At 31.5% G+C, this 17,664-nt stretch overlaps 1 long non-coding RNA gene across 2 annotated transcripts; it reads right to left on the minus strand.

Annotated features, from left to right (window-relative positions):
• Window positions 1–1,247: 1,247 nt before the first annotated feature.
• On the minus strand, window positions 1,248–7,217 carry LOC142330969 (uncharacterized). Of its 2 annotated transcripts, none has more exons than XR_012757858.1 (3): window positions 7,160–7,217; window positions 5,815–6,035; window positions 1,248–1,274 (listed from the first exon to the last, which is right to left on the minus strand). It is a non-coding gene; the product is annotated as an uncharacterized LOC142330969 (long non-coding RNA). The 2 variants fall into 2 exon arrangements; XR_012757859.1 differs by lacking the exon at window positions 1,248–1,274 and adding an exon at window positions 3,604–3,744.
• Window positions 7,218–17,664: the final 10,447 nt, after the last annotated feature.

The raw sequence follows: 17,664 nt of genomic DNA on the forward strand, positions 1-17,664 counted from the left end.
TATTTCAATAAGTTACATACATACTGGATCAATTTAATGATATCGATTTATCGAAGAAAAACAGTCATGTTTGGTGTGCTTTTTGTAGTAGATAGACGCTTGCGTGGTGAGAATTTAACTGAAAAGTGGCAGTGCTCTCCGTGAAAAGAGACCTTACATATTGGATCAATCTTCTTTACTGTATTTGAATAAGTTACTTACATACTAGATCATTTTATTGAAATCGATTAGTGAAAAAAAACAGATTCGGGTTTTGGACTGCTTTTTGTAGTAAATAGACACTTGCTTGGCTGTCTATCTTGTGAAAAGAGACTTCATATATTGCACTATTCATTGTTTAATGTATTAGTGATCCAGGATGTAAGGTTTTGATACTACTGCGGTTAATTGAAACCCAACCACAAACATCACCGGTATCCAAAATCTAGTATCCAGATATTTGCAATGATGAGTTAATCACTAGACTAGCCCGGATGGGCTAATGCTCTGACCCTGGTCTCTGTACAAGTTAAGTGATAATGGTTGGTTGAAGTCACAGAGCAAGGAGCTCCATTATTTGGTCGCTCTAACTGAAGCTAAACATTACATAAATGAATGGAGTCTTAATAAATATTATTAATATTATCATGAAATATAAATATATATAATGTAGTAAAGAATTAGTAGTACTTTAATATTTTACCATTTGGCTACACAGCATTGCATTTATCACCACAGCTAATCCAAAGATCAAATCCATCAAGCAGCTGAAAAAAATCAGTCGATCTGGTACTATGAAGGCATAGGATGCAGCATGAAGTGAAAAGTTGATGAGATGTTGAATATAATCGGGTAAACTGTATAATTTCAGATGTCTCATTTTTATTTACAGATTGTATATTTTTGTAGTGAGAAATATATTGTTCATTTCACACTTTGATCTTCATCGCACTTCAATTTCACTCTTTATTTACACCAATCAATCACTTTATTTCCCCCCAATTTTAAAATATGTAAATGATAAAATAAAAAATAAAATAAATTGCCACTATATCTTTACTTGCGTTTTTAATTTCTTGAACAAGATTAATTTTGTAAATGAAACGAATAAAATATAAATAATTTATAAAAAAGGGTCATTTCAAAAACCGGATCATTAATATTTCAAATAGAATATTATAAAAACAATTTGAACTAAAAAATGTGTATATAAATAAATAAAATGTATATATTAATAAATAAAGATTATTTATATGTAGAATGGAGGAGTTCAGCCACTGAAGTGAAGTGATGAGCTGAAAAGAGAAAGTATAATAATAAATATCGCATAATTATAAATACTATGATACACTTATTTGTAATTTTAACATTTATATATAACCCCTAATATATATGCATTTATACAATTATATACACATAACCCTTTTTACAATTACATAATTTAAAACTTTAATCCTAAAAATTAAACCCAATTAGAACATTGACCTAGAGGAATATATTTGTTATCCAGAAGATTTTTATTGTTTTATAATATCAAAAGAAAAATATTATAGATTTGAACACGTATAACTTTGGGGTAAATTTCTATTACTTTTGATACTTAAAAAAATGAGATCTTTCATAGGAATAAATTAGGAGTTTTTAATCATAATGAATTTATAAACTTCCAATATTTATTTTTTCCCCTTTTGTACTAGTGCAGATGTTTGCATTACTATCCAGACCTCTTAATTACACCTTTTAAAATTTTCTTAAGAATGCATTAACACAGCATAATAAAGCCATTTCAGGTAGGAATTAAAAAAGCTCTATAAATTATTCTATTGAAACAAAGATGCAGAAAAGCATGATTGATAAAATGATTTATAATTTTTAAATGGAAATTTTGTAAATTAAAAGTTACTGATGAATAGCAAATGGAATCAAATTGTGATCAATGACAATCCAAGTGAAACGAGTATTAAATAATACAAATATTAATATTCAATATTGAAGTTATCTTTATCTGCAGGATTATACAAAAAAATTAATCGTATTATTCTATTCAGTAATCCATAAAGAGGTACTTTTTCAACAATGATATGAAACAATTAGAAAGAAATTATATATGTGAACAGTGGGAGGTGCAGAACGATTTACAGCAAGGTGACAGGTACCAATTAAATGACAAATTATAATCTTATATATATATTTATAAAAGAGAAGGTGCTGAATTTTAGTTTTACACGAATTGGAAAATGATTTATTAAACATATAAATTTATAGAAATAAACTAATTATTACAGTGGATAACCAGCAGGCAAGTAAGGCATATAATACCCTAGAAGGCTAAAACAAAGGGGGTTTATATCTGTAAGTTGATACAGACACAACAAAACACAACTTCACCGATGGCGCTGTCAAAAATAATGTGTTAGGAAGTTGAAACTCGTACTGAGCACGTGGAAGGGATGAACAAACCGATAGATACAGTGTTGCCAGATCGCTCGCAGTGTTACCAATCTCATTACTTTTCTCGTATAATTCACAATTGAGAGTGCTGAAAATTATTTTGAACACTTACTTGCAAAACTAACATTTAACAAGATCGAGTAAAATTCAGGTTTTGTTTTTTAACTATTATTCTTCAATAAGTATTATCATAAAAATTCATTTTTTACAGGAGCAATTCTGTCTATGAATTTTTAGATAATACTTATTGAAGAATAATAGTTAAAAAACAAAACCTGATTTTTACTCGATCTTGTTCAATGTTAGATTTGCTCCTGTAAAAAAAAATCTTTCAATTGTATTTAAAATATATTGATGGAAAAATTCTTCAAATGGTTTGGTAATTTATAAAAAAGGCAATAAAAGCATAAGATTCTTGTTAAACTTTAGTATTACATTGTGTTACACAAAAACAAGGAGTAGACATTGTTATTTTTTAAGGATACAAACAATAGCACATTCATAAATATAAACTAATGGATAAATCTACACATTAATTTATATCAGTCTATTTCATTCATATTTATGCGCATCAGTCAATGACCTGACAGCCTATTTTTGTATGTTACTTTATCATATCCCATTTGAAAATTCTTTTTATCATAAATGATACACCAGTACCGTTGTGAAACGGTGATTTTCCCTCTGAATTTTGGCCCTATATTCAAAAAATGTTTTTCTATGAATTTCCACAAACCTACTTGTTCCACATCTTGAATTATAATTATGAACTACTAAATTAAAATATATATATATATATATATATATATATATATGTCAAACACAATGATTATTTTATAAATAAATAAATAAAAAAGCAATTTCATCAGAAAAATACACAGTAAAATATTTATTACAAATCACAATATCATCGAAGTTAATCCATGCACTGAGTGATGATTTTACAATAATGTATGATAACAGCCTAAGTGAATAAATTTCCTGGAAAGAACTCTATTTCTAATATTATTACCAGAATCATCTTCACCATCTTACTCATCTTTATATGAAGTACAAAAATTTATTGTGTTAAGTCTATTTGTATAGCTGGTTTCCACACCACCTTTGAGGTACAGCATTTGGCGCGTTTTTTTTATAGTGCTATCCCACGTAGGCCTAGTGCACTTAGCCTTTTCTCTAATTATAATATGTTATCCATTAGTAGCAGTAGTAGTAGAAGAAGAAGAAGCCACAGACTTTAATTAATTTTGATGATTTTAAAAATTTATAAGGGTTAATTTTTCTAGTTATATTTGATGAAATCTCTACTTAAAACTGAAAAAAAAGAAGAAAACAAAAGTTAAAAAAAGAAAAGTAAATGACAAACGAGAGTTATTTATAGTAATAGTTAAGTTTTTTATGATAGGTTAAAACTATACACTAACATAATCTGTAATACCGCTTTGTTGAGCACAAACTGATTTTTACATCATTTTTACTTTTTTTTCATCATTTATTCTTTTACCATAAACTATATTTCATCATATTGTGCAGGCTACAATTGCATGTTTTACTTTTTTCAGAAATCAAAACTGTTAATCCTGATGGCCATACCATCTGCCAAGTTGAGAATGCGAAATTTGTTCTACATAAGCCACGAAAAAAATTGTTAATTAAAATATTAATAATAAGTTTAAAATAAATAAATAAAGAAAATAATATTTCCTATATATATATAATAATAATAAGTCCTTGTTTTCTTCTTTTTTTTATGACAAATAATTAATATAAATAATAAATAAATACTTTTGTGTGTGCATGTGTACACAATCCATTTATGATGAATAGAGACTTAAGATCGTGTAAAATATTTTTGTCAATTTACAATCGGATCTCAATTTTCTGTTTAAAAATCTCAAATATCTTGAAAACTGTCGATCCTAGTGGTTTGCAAAAACCTTTGATCTCCTACAATGAGATACCCCAGTAATGTTCCTCTAAGTAGAGTCGTTGTTAACCATTGAGTAGCTTGATTTTTGGTCTTTCCAAACGAGTTGTTTGTTATATTTTGTTCCAATTAAACAATAATATATAGCAAAATAATATGACTAAATAAATGCTGGTCTTAATGATTTAGTAGCTTGTTTTGAATGGCGGTTTTGTATGATATGCGATAAAGCAATCATTTAAAAAAGTATTGCCAACTTGATACTTCGGTTACATGATACTTCGGTGCCACGAACACCGAAGGTTACAGGAAATATCAACAATCGTTTCTGTGGTAATGAAGACACCGATGGGAAAATATAGTTTCTATCAGGTGTGGCAAACAGCAGTGCCTTTACAGTAAGAATGAAACCATATGATTTTTCTAAAATGTGTTAAACGAATACTATGCAAATATATTATGCTCATAATTGTCTGGCAAAAAAAAATTAAAGATGGACAAACCCACAACTAACAAAGCCGAAACAAAAACAGTAAAATCTTACGATACCTTAACTAGCAAATAAAACGGGAAGAAATAAGACTTTTTTTTTTAAGTTTCTCCTTGCCGGTCATAACGGAATTGCATCTGATGGTATATTACGGCTGATTTAACAGAAATGCATTAGTGCATTGTGTTGTACAAACATCAGCAGGCAGATACACTTTAGCAGTACCACGGGGAAAATTCAACAGAGTATCCTAGCATAATTGGGACATGTTCCTATCACAAATTTACCAATTATTGTTGAAAATTACAATTACTCACTATTTTAGAGTTAGTGCTGACAGTGACCCGTGGCGTATCGAAAATATGCTGTTTTGGAAGACCATAATTTCAGAATTTGTACTAAACATCCAAAAGGAAAGCCTGAGCATATTATTCCTGAAGACCTATCCATTAACCACCAGCAGTACTTGTACAAGAACGTACAGCCATTATATAGCAATTTCAACAAAAAGATTAATTTATGAAAGAACCAAGTCAAGAATAAAGATTTATTAAATGAAGATTTGAAAGAAAAACAAACAACCTTATTTTGAGGGGACCTAAATATTCAGATGGATTTAATTCTTGACAGTAAGAAAAACTGTAATATTTTGAAAGAAACAAAAAATTTTTAATCAAATTTAAGATTTATTTAAACAAAAGATTTCTTTTATTTTTAACCCTCACTTGTTGTTTGTAATTAGCACTACCTTTTTTAATCTTGAACTGAAAATTGTGCAACAAATTGCATTCAACAGAGGAAGATTACAAGGTAATAAAACCATAGTACAATGAAAATTGATTTTTTTTAGACATAAGATCCCATTATTTGTGCACAGTCATGTAGTATTAATATAATGCATACAGTTATTAGAACCTGCTTCGGCTATTAACTTTATTTATAAATATTCAACTAGCATATTACTTACTTTAGTCATACTCCTAATATATTCTTACTCCTTCCTATTTTTCTTTTTTCTGATGATTCTTTTTGGTGGTACTTGAGGTTTTTTAAATATAAAATCATCTTCACTGTTAGTACTTGAAAACTTTTTAGGGCAAAGATAAAATGTATTTGTTTGTACAGATTGGCCAGCATTTTTTGAGGACTTTTTTGAAGACTTTTTTGAAGTTCTAGAATACGGTTTATCTATAAAAAAAAACTTATGTTAATGAATCTTCTCCAAAAGTTATAAAAATACTGGTAATTTATCCATTATATTTTTTATGAGGTATTCATTCTTAGAAGATAAAATTCCTTTTATGTGATTTAAAAAAATAATGTAATTTTTAATATAACTCATATTACACTCAGGTTTCTGATATATTCTGTATATTGCAGCTCAATTTTATAACATAATAAAATTAGAGCTCATATTCTGGATAAGATTAGAATCACCTTATTTGTTCAGGAGAGCATTAAGTGTTGATTTCATTTGAGTGGTTACATTAATAGTCAGAATCATTGCTACTGGAGCTCCAACTCACATCACGTATTAATGACTTCTACACCCACATAAAACTCACAAACACACCATTAAAGAACTGAAAGCCAGCACAACTCATGAATTATGAGAAATTGGAAGTGGTATTCACCAAAAGGTTGCACAGAATATGAAAAAGAGGGTAAAGGATTGCTTTGTAAAAATGGTGGATAAGTTAAACACACATATCTTATGAAAAAATTTCATTTAAATATTGTTTGCATAGATAATTGTAATATTTATAACTAATCGCATTAAATATACGACATTATTTTTCTTTAAATTGGGCTGCTCTTTTTTGTTGTGTGTTAAAACAATCGCTTATGAGTTATTTTTTATCAACATTTTTAAATGTACACCTTAGTATATTAATAATATTGGAAAAAATTATTCATTTATTTTTTTCTACACTTAACTGAAATAATGACAGAAAACTAATCAGCTGTTAACATAAAAAAAAAATATTTATTCAAATAAATCCAATGTACAATAGTCATTTGAAGAGTAGTCCCCATTTTCCATAAAAGTATATAATAAAGATTTTCTTATCTTTCTATATAACTTAAGATCCCTTCACTTAATTAACCTGAACATTTAGGTTTTCATAATGTATTAAATGCTTTTGTATGTCCTTGTACCTATTACATTAAACAGTACAGTCTCAATATTTCTTTACCAGAAATATATAATACCAAATGCGGATAAAGCAATTGTCTCTAAAGAAAAAATAATTATAATCTTTAAACACAAACTGCAATGCTAGTGTAAGAAAACCAATCTAAATATCTACCTTTATGTTTTTTATTACGATCTTGACGAGATTTATGTGATCTTTTTGCACGCTGGTCAACATTGTCCTGTAACAGAACAATATTAAAATTTTTATATTAATGAATTAATAACACATTAAAATATTAGTGATAAGATTCTTCAACAATTTATGAGGAACTACACAGCATAATAATTTGTCTGATTATGGTACTAATCAAGTAATAATTTACAAAATGGTACTTCAGTGATTAAAATCCACACATATGCCAATCATATTGGTATTTACTGCTTTTTATGTTGAAAGAATTCTGATGATTACTGTAAACTCTGAATAAGGAACCTACACACACACTGAAAATTTATCAACATAATCCGAAAATGCAAGATCCAATTCTCTGGCCACACTTCTTGCATGAATGACTTACACAATCCTCACGTACATCAAAACACAAAAGAACAGCAGGTGGGTTTACGACATCTGTATAGATAGACATTGCAACACTGGATATTGTTAGTATAAGTGTGCAATTTAATTTTGTTAAATTTTCATTAAAATATATTTAAAAAATTTTTTTTTTATAATCATAAAACTAAAATCTTAAAGCAAATTTTGTTAAAAATCAAATATTTTCAATCTTACTTTACAGATGCATAAAATTAATACAAAACAGAACTGACAAAAGCATTTTAGAATTTCTGTTATTTGCAGCAACTGGTTATCTATTAGACAGAGTATACCACTTCCAAGATTGAAAAAATCCTGTTCACACCAGATGATGATTTGACAATTCATAAATTAAACTAAACAAAGTTTTGAACTATTCAAAGATACAAGAGTCTTTGTTTGGAGTATTAAGCAAATATACAATGAACAATTAACAACTAATGATAACCTAAAAATTATTACATCTAAACATATTTATACACCACGAATATGGAAAATAAACAATAGAGATGTTGTATCAGACGAAATACTATCTGCCTAAATAAACGAGTGTAACAGAAACTACTAAAATAAAAATAAGTATGATAATGATACTATTTAATACTTAAATATGCATGAAATTTCATTCATTTATATTTCTAAAAAAAAATCACTTCCTTAGAACTTCTTATAATTTTAGATAATAAATAAATTATTTTATTATAAAATGTATCAAGAAAAATTACACAAACACTCCATTATAAATCAAATTTCTTCAGCTCTTCTTACAAGTGATCATTTAATAATAATTAATATGCTTATAAAAAAAAATGTACGTATGAAATTTAAAAAAAATTACCAACTTACATTTAAATCGTCTTCAGTTCTGCTGGTTTCTTCAAAATCAAAATATAAATAACCGTCTTCATTTAATTTGGCAACTGACAGTAATGATAAATGCGTCATGAAACTATTGGTCTCATTACTATTATTGTGATTCATAGCAGATGATCTAAATGGCAAACAGAAAAAAACACATTGTTAGTAATTAGGATAGAGCATTTAGGGTATTTAGGGCATTTAGAGTAATTAGGACACAACAGAATGGAAATATAAACAGAATAAATTTAATTATTATAATAGGGTTACCCATAATGTAGCCCAGGGATATAGGGTTATAATAGGAATACGATTTTTATTATTAATGTATAGTAACTAGTAATGATCCTAAATTTGTAAGCACTTTTGCCTTATGTATTAACCTTTGTTTTTGAAAGACATTTGTTTCAAACATGGCTTCCAGGTGGTACTCGAAGCTTGAACCCAGATAACCATATATGCTACCATAATTATTGATATACGTAAATTTTTAGTGACTCACTTCTTATTCTGGATCATTTTGTTTTACTTGCTGGAAATTCATTCAGATTTCAAGTATTTAAGCGTTCTAAATTATAATTTTGTCAAGGAACCTTGCTCAGTTTGCTTGCTTTAATAAGTAAAACAATGAATTTTTTATCCAGAAATTAATACAAAAGTATACTCTATATTAGGACACAGCTATTCCAAACTACTTGTACCTTCTATTACAAGATTTATACACAAAGGTGAGTGAATAATTTCCACAATGGAGCAAAAACTTAATTTCATTAAAAATAAAAAACCTTTTTCATTATAGTCCCAATTGATTTTTATTGCACTTTTTCCAGCACTGCATGAGTTGCCAACACTACATTTCTTTATGGCTTAATAAAAAAAATGTTTTTTGTAAATAACATGGTTTTTGTTTACCTATTTTTTGTACTAGTGCAAGCTATGCATGCACTACTTCCTTTCCACTACTTTTGCACTACTTTTCAAAGTCCCTTTCCTGATAATGTTCAAGTACTAGATTTAATAATTCTCAAAAAGGTTCTATCAATTTTCTTCCGTATGACTCCCTTTTTAATTTTTTCTGGTAGATAACTGTGTTATTTTTATTCCATATTATGCTGTTTTCTCTTTGGCTTGAAATGGTTGACCCGTATTTTGTTACCAGTGATTCTGTCCAATAAAGCATCATCACTACATTATCATAGCAGGTCAAATTTTGGTCAGTTTTCCAAGGGCATTTGTTCATGCTGCTTTGTGAGTTGTTTTGGACCCTCCTTGTACAAACTTCATGATGTTAAGTCTATCACACATGATTTTGAAAGCAGAACTACAATTTGTAGATCATTTACGAGTTCTTAAACAGCAACTCATCAGACTTTCATAACCATAACACATACATACTCCGTGTTGTGAGTAGTAACCATACATGGATGTGAATGAAAATGTTAATTAAAAACCAAACTACTAATCAGAATAAAAAAAAAAGATTGAGCATTGTGTTACTGAACAACCACGGAAGATGGTAGAGAAGTAAATAGTATTTCCAAGATTTCACACAAAATGCTACGCAACGATCATGTTGATCTTGTTCAATAGAAGTTAGTCTGTATAAAGTTTGAGATGTTGAACAATGTTTAAAACAACACCCAATATTAGATCAAGAAAGAGACACTAGGGATTACTCTTTTGTAGTCAACAGCGGTTCCTTTGATATAAAAGAAATATCTAAGGGCTAAGGTAACCTTAACCTAGATAATAGCAATTTTCAACCTTACTTATTTTATTTTAACCACCCAGGTTAGTGAACAAGCAGGGGTGGGAATACATATAGTATCAAGATAAGGAGTTTTTCATTGTTAAGCCTTGATACGAATTCTATAGCTTTTCAGTAGCATTGCATTTAAGGCGTGTAAATCAGTGTAATGAAATGGTACTGATTTAAACTGAAGAGCAAATGAATTCTAATTTACATTGACTATTAGGCCGCTCGTTAGGCATTAGTTTATATCTTTTTAATTCTGGAATAAGAGAGTTTATTTCTACAGGACTCAAGTCTGTGTATAGCTTCAACTGAAGATTTTTGAATACATGACGTTCAAATTACAGTTTGACTAACATATCATAATAATAGTAATATAATAATAGTAAGTCATTTTATTTATTTATCATTAAAATGTTTTCAAAATTTTGGCAACAACCAAACCAGGTACTAAATATTTTCTTTATGTACTTCAAGGTAAATGTATTGTTCAATTACCTTAGTATGGGCTTAGAAAATGAAGAAAGATCAGTTATTTTGCTGAAAACGTACGAAGCTTCAATTAGTATTATTAAGATTACATAAAGTATAAACATTTTAGAAATAAATATAATGCACTTAAAAAGTAAACATACTCGATCTTTTTTTGAGAGACTGAAGCCAAGTTTTGATCTGGTTGTGGTGTCTGATTTGGTGTAGAAGTCACAGTTGTGTGGGCACTTTCACTAAAAATAATTAAAATACATAAAAATAAGAAAAATATATAAAAATAGCAGTAACGTAAATATTTTTTTCAATAATAATACATTTGATTGTGTAAATAATCAATTTTATTTTTGTAATTAAAAAATATTTACGTTACTGCTATTTTTATATATTTTTTAATTACAAAAATAAAATTGATTATTTACACAATCAAATGTATTATTATTGAATCATACTTGATCTTTCTTTTATATATATTCTTATGGAATTCTTATTCTAAGAAAGAAGGTTCCCTTTTTCTAGTTTTTATGCTGACTTTTATCATAACCTTTTCTACATTAAAATCCATTAGTTTAAAATTCACTAAAGATGTTCAACCATACAACTAATGAAGTTGGATTCTTATAGTTAGAACAGCTTCTATTAAGTCACAAAGGATATTTAGTTACTGCCTGCCGTCTAATTATTATCCAATTCTCTACATGTTTTCAAAATAAATAATTTTTAATTTTCATTAAAGTATCAGCTCATTTTACAGTTTATATTCTAAGTTTAGAATTTATCATTTACCTAATTAATTATATAAATTTATTTAAAATTTTAACTTTATTGTCTCTAATCATTTCAATAAGGGGCAAAATACACAAGGGAAAATAAAATAGATACGGTACAAATAATAGAGAAATGAAGTTGGATTCTATATAACCAAAACAAGAATGCACAGTTACTGGTGCGCATTTCTCATAATATTCAATAGAATCAGTGGTGGAAAATAAAATTTGTTGAAAAAGTTATTTTTTCAATTCAACAAAAAAGCAGTTAATGAAGTAAAGTATGTAAACACATAGCTATTTAATCAAGATTTTTTCCTGCATGTACTCAAATGAAGTAGAGAAAAAATTCAGATTAGGAATAGGGTTTCAACAGATGTGGTAGAATTACGAAAACTTAATTTATTAATTAAAAGAGCTTACATATTTTCATTAATTAATTGTGTATTTATGTTTACAAACTTAAAATACAATATCGATTAGGTCTCAACATACATCACAATTTCACAGAAGATAATACAAGAGAAGGTATATCCAAACAGCAGTAGAACCATTCACTTATTTTGCAGGATGTAGCTCATAATAAAATTTTAATCTAATGGAAATCTGTCCATTAAATAAATGGAAAACAAAATAACAATTAATTGTAGATATCCGCAAAAACGTTTTTCTGCAAATTGGTTTAATAGTTGGAAAAAACTATCATTATATCATTGGAAAATTGAGTAGCTATATCATTTATCTTCATAATTTATGATAGTAGCATGTAACAAACAGTAAACTGACAAATGATCTACAGTAAAATTGTTTTTTTATCTTGGAAACAATTACATCATCCCCAGTGTTAGGGACTGTCATAAAAGTTTCACATATTATTCCTGTACTGTAAATATAATCATGATATAATAGAAAGGTGACAAAGAACATTTAAAATTATTTTTTATAAGATTAGAAACTGATTTATTTTGTTATAAAGTAATAAAGGTCAGCTATAAAGGCAGCTCTTGGTCAGTTACATTTTCGTTTCTATGCTCAAAGTTTAAGAAGCTTCTGTTAGTGTTACATAGACTAGGGAAAATTATGAACATTTTTGAGCTTAAAGTACTGCAATGAAAAAGTTAACATATTAACATACCTGGTCCTGATTGGACTGAGTGAATGTAACTTTTCAAGCGGCTTTGGCCTCTGGTATGGTGTAGAATTAACAGCTCTGCGGCTTCTTCTTTCCCTGCAAATAAGGTATAAAAATAACAGTATAACCTAAATATTTTGGATTATGAAAATAAAGAATAATTATTTATATTTCTTTCATCTTTACCCCTTATCTGCCAATTACTTAGAAATTATTAACAAAAATCATTTCCAGATAAAAAATGTTTTTTTTCTTTAATAAAGATTAATATTAATATTTTCTTTAATAAATATTATATTGTAGCATTTAAGATTCTTCCAATTGTATCTTTAAGCTACTTAAAGAGGCAATGATTATTATTTTACATATGAATATTATTAATTATCTTCTAACTGTAATGGGAGTGTAATTTTTAAAAGATTTGAGTTAATATCTAAACATGTATACTTTGGGAATAAAAAAGACTCAGATGTCAAAATGTTATTGGGTATTTAATTAAGGTGTTCTGTTAAGTATGAAAAGAATCAGATTTAGATATTGCATTTTATGTCATTACCAAAGGATGGTCTCCATGTTAAAAACATTTCTTTAATCGTTTACTGGTTATGTTTAAAATAACATAATTTTGTAAGTTCAGAAATAAAATTGGTTTATGCTCAAAGTAATTACATAATATATCAAAACAAAATATCAGTAAAAGGAAAAGATAATTATTATTTTAAACAAATACTGAAAAGAAGTTTTAGTTAAATTAATACTATAATTAGTAAATTGTTAATTTAAATTAATCATTATTTACTTACTTAACTGGAAGAGTACTCATCAGGCTGCTTAAAAAATTAATTATGAAGCTTTTTATAGCTGATTATTATTTTTTAAATAAATTATCTATATATTTTATGATAGTGAAATCACAAAATGCAAGGATGATGATTCAACCTTTAATATTATAAATAATAAAAATTAACATATAAAAACAGTTGTTATGGAAATAGTAGTAGTTAGGTGATCATTACATGACAACTCCACAACCAAGTTTCATTATTGGAATTTTTAATATACAAAATTTTATTATAAAAATAAAGTAAATATTATTTTCTTTCTCTGACGAAATTTTGCAATATCGAGGAAAATCGTAGACCAAGGGGTTGTTGGAGGGTGCGGGTGCTGACAGGCCTGCGGATGAGAGTTTAAGGGATTCCCCATGCGTGTTCGGGTCGGCTGGGTACACTGCGGTTTTGGGCACTCGCTTTCCGCTTCCGATGGTGATCCGTGAGTTAAGTATGCTGTAATGTTCGATTCCCTGTGAGGTGTTTGTTTATGTGATTGAATGTGACTGATTGATGTGATGTGTGGAATGTGCGCCGTGAGGTATGTATTGTGGATTGGATGTTGTGAAATGTGTGATGTGATTTTAGTCTAATGTGAGGTACCTTGTGGTATGTGAGGTCGGTGTCTGTTGACTGTGGTGCCTGAATGTGTGTGAGGACGTATTCTCCATCCAAGAAGTAATGCACACCAGCTGTACCTGGAAGGGTGGGTATCCAGGGATGGAGGTTTAGTCGGCAGTGTGCAGGAACACATACGCACTCAATAACATCTTGTGGAACTTGTTAGCGAGCCCGACACTGCCTACGTGCCCGTAAATGGGGTTCCTCCACCGCTTGCATCAAAAACAACCCATAGTTGGTCTTCTCCCAAAACGTGGCTTAAGCCGGGTGACAGGAAAGTCCTACAAAAGTTTTGTCACATTTTTTTACACTCTATTTAAAAACATTATATTCTTACTTTCACATTTCGTTATTTTTTATTTGTATGTATACTTTGAAAACTCAATCTACAAGGCGTGGGGGCGGACAAGTCCTCGGCTGAGTGCCTAGGGTGCCTCACGTACGTGTGGGGGTAGCATGTTTTTTGCAGGTTCTTGTGTGTTGTTGTCGGTGTATGTATTTGACGTGTTGTATGTATTGCTTCCAGTAGTGTTGTTTGTGTGGAGTCTGATATTGTTGGATTGTTATGACTGTGTGCGTGGGCGGTTCCCCCTTCTTTGAAGTAATGTTTTTATAAGCAGTTCCAGGAGGAAGGGGGAAGTCAGTTTTATTATTAAAACTTGTATAAAATTAAATTATGAGAAAACTGAAAAAAGTCTATGAAAACCAAGAAAACACGAGAGGATCAAGTTTTATTATTAAAACTAAAACAACAGAACAAAACTTAACAGAAAGACGATATCAAATTGTAAAAATTAAAAACAGCCAACTGTTTTTTTTACAATAAATTTAGACCTTTCAAAGATTAAAATGCTTATAATCTACTGTAAAAAAAATATTCACAGTGTTTTATAATGTTTTAATTTACAATACATGTTCGAAAATTCTACCACTGATATCAACGCACTTTTCAACTCGTTTCCTTACATTTTCTGTCACCAACATAATAACATCGGCATTTATGACTGGAAATCTTATTCTATTGTAGAATTAAGGTGACCGCATTTGTGTCTCGAGGGGGCCCATCCCAATGCTACAGATTCAAAAGTGCGGCCACTCGTCGAACTATTGCCGCAAGGTACAGCTCTGCGTGAAATGTGGTGGAGACCAAGACACGGCGACGTGTCTGAAGCCGCGCGAAAAGCCTGCATATGTAAGGGGCCGCACCCGGCCAGTTAGAGGGGCTGTCCTTATTATAAGGAGCAGCTCAACAAGCAAAAGGGTACCCAGAAAACGTCCGCTGTTACTGAGAGATGTAGCTGGGCACGAGTTGCCGGAGGGGGAAAACCGAGCCCCCAGCCACAGTTATTTTTACGGGCGGCAACGGTGACGGTGGAAAAAAAGGAATTACCTACCCTCATACCAAAGCCTTAACCGGCAATAGTTACAAGGAAGGTGGAGGCAAAAAAGCCGAACAAGCCTGCGACGCAGCCTGCTCCGCAGAAAAAAAAGGCAGCCGAACAATCAAAGAGGGCCGCTGCCAAACCTACGACTTCTGGCAAACACACCAAGGTCACAGAAGCCCCACGCCCCACCAAAAAGGCGTTAACGACTCCCGGCCCCTCCAGCGGCAAAATAAATATAATCGCACTCCCGAAGGGGAGTTCCGGCAAGGATTTATTGTCACAAGTTACAATTAAGGAGTCCTACCAGAAATTCAGGCAATATTGCCCCGCCTCATCCAAACAAAATCTCTTAAGCACTGCATTCAGTCTATTATAGAGAGTACATCATGAACCTGCTATCAAGGTATGGTTAGGCAAACTCTCAGATTGCTACAGTGAAACGCCAATTCAGTAGTAGGCAAGACGGCAGAACTATGCCGTCTAGCCGAGGATCTACTAATAGACGTGATACTGTTGTATGAGACGTGTCTGCACACGAACAAACAACTGATCATTCGGAATTACTTTACGTATAGAACGGATAGGCCAGTACGATCCGGACGCTCTTCCAGTGGTGGAACCGTAATTTTAGTCCACAGACGTCATATAACACGTGGGTCGACCTCCACACTAACGTAATGAAGCAGACTTGTGTAGATGTGGAGCATCTAGGCATGGTGTATCGGCTGATTTCGGCTTATAATAAACCAAACTCAGCAGTACCCAGCGCAGATCTAGATGCCGTGCTAGAAAATTGGGATGGGCCCATGATTCTCATGGGCGACCTCAACGCCCGCACATACGACTATTTCCTGTCACTATGTCAGATTGATAAGGTCATATTTACTACACCGACAATTTTTTGTACGCGTAGTGGGAACGTAGGGGAACAATCTCCTTCTCCAGAAACGTAGCCGCTGTAGTCCTCCAAGGAGCAGTGCTTTCGCCGTTCTTGAACACGGCCTAAGTCACCGATATGCCGCTGCCGTTAGGAGTCAAAACAGCTCTATACGCAGACGACACGACATATTATTATGAATCCGGAAGTGTAGATTACGCGATCGAGAGACTCCAACGGCAACTGGATCTATTAGAGCCATGACTCGATATGTGGAGAATCGAGGTCAACGGTGAAATATCGGTGGCACTGATGTTACAATACAAGACACGTGCTCCAGCCAGGCAGCTAGAAATCTCAGGAGAGAAAATCCCCTTTGGGAAAACAGTCAAGTAGCTGGGAGTAGTCCTGGACAAACGGCTTACCTTAGGAGAACATGTTAAATATGTGACCCAAAGGGCAAAGGCCGTCAGGGACTCACTATACCCAGTACTGAACAGTGCCAGCCCATATCCACTGGCGACCAAATTGCTCACTTTTCGGCTATACGTCCTGCCAATTCTAACATACCCTTACTCGGCATTGAGAACTTTGTTGAACTCCACGCTTCAAAAGAAATTAGAAGCCGTCCAAAACATAGCGTTGCGGACAATATTTGGAGCACCCTGGTTCGTCAGAAACTTCACTCTTCGCACTACGATGCGCAAGTACACACCGTATTTGAGGTGGTGGTGGGACAGGCACGCAGATTGTTCGGGAGAGCGGCCGTGTCCGAACACGGCCGTCACCGGGACATCTGCTGAGAGGACCGTACTCCACAGGGTAAAAGAAAACTGCCACATGCAGTATTAAACGAACCACCGTGAAGAGGCGGTTCGAGAGTCAAAAAATGACAAACCAGGCTTAGGAGCCTTTATATTGCGTAACCTATAAATGAAAACCTAACAAAAACTACGGCCGCGAAAGTTACCGTTTTCGCAATTAAATTTTGGTAAAACTATAAAAAACTAGACATCACCCCACACCGTCCCACGAAGAGACCACAATTTGATTTAGTCAGCATATACGACTCCCTCCGGAGAACGGGGCGCATTTCTCCCTCCAAATAGCTAGAGCTCCGGTAGGCGCACTCCTGCTAGCCCATAGTTGCTGGTACCGAAAGAACTTCAGCGGATGGACTGAAGGGGAATCACGCCTTAATTACTAGGCTCAAAATCTATAACCGCCACTAAATAACCGATGAAATCCACCCGATAATAAAACGATACGGCAGCAAGGGACATTGTCCAGGCTCTGCGATCTGTAGGGAGAAATATTTAAACTCCCGACATTCTTGCGTTCCGTTAATATAAAAACGATAAAAAGAA

This window comes from Lycorma delicatula, chromosome 10, assembly GCF_047948215.1.
Source record: "Lycorma delicatula isolate Av1 chromosome 10, ASM4794821v1, whole genome shotgun sequence".
NCBI lineage: Eukaryota > Metazoa > Arthropoda > Insecta > Hemiptera > Fulgoridae > Lycorma > Lycorma delicatula.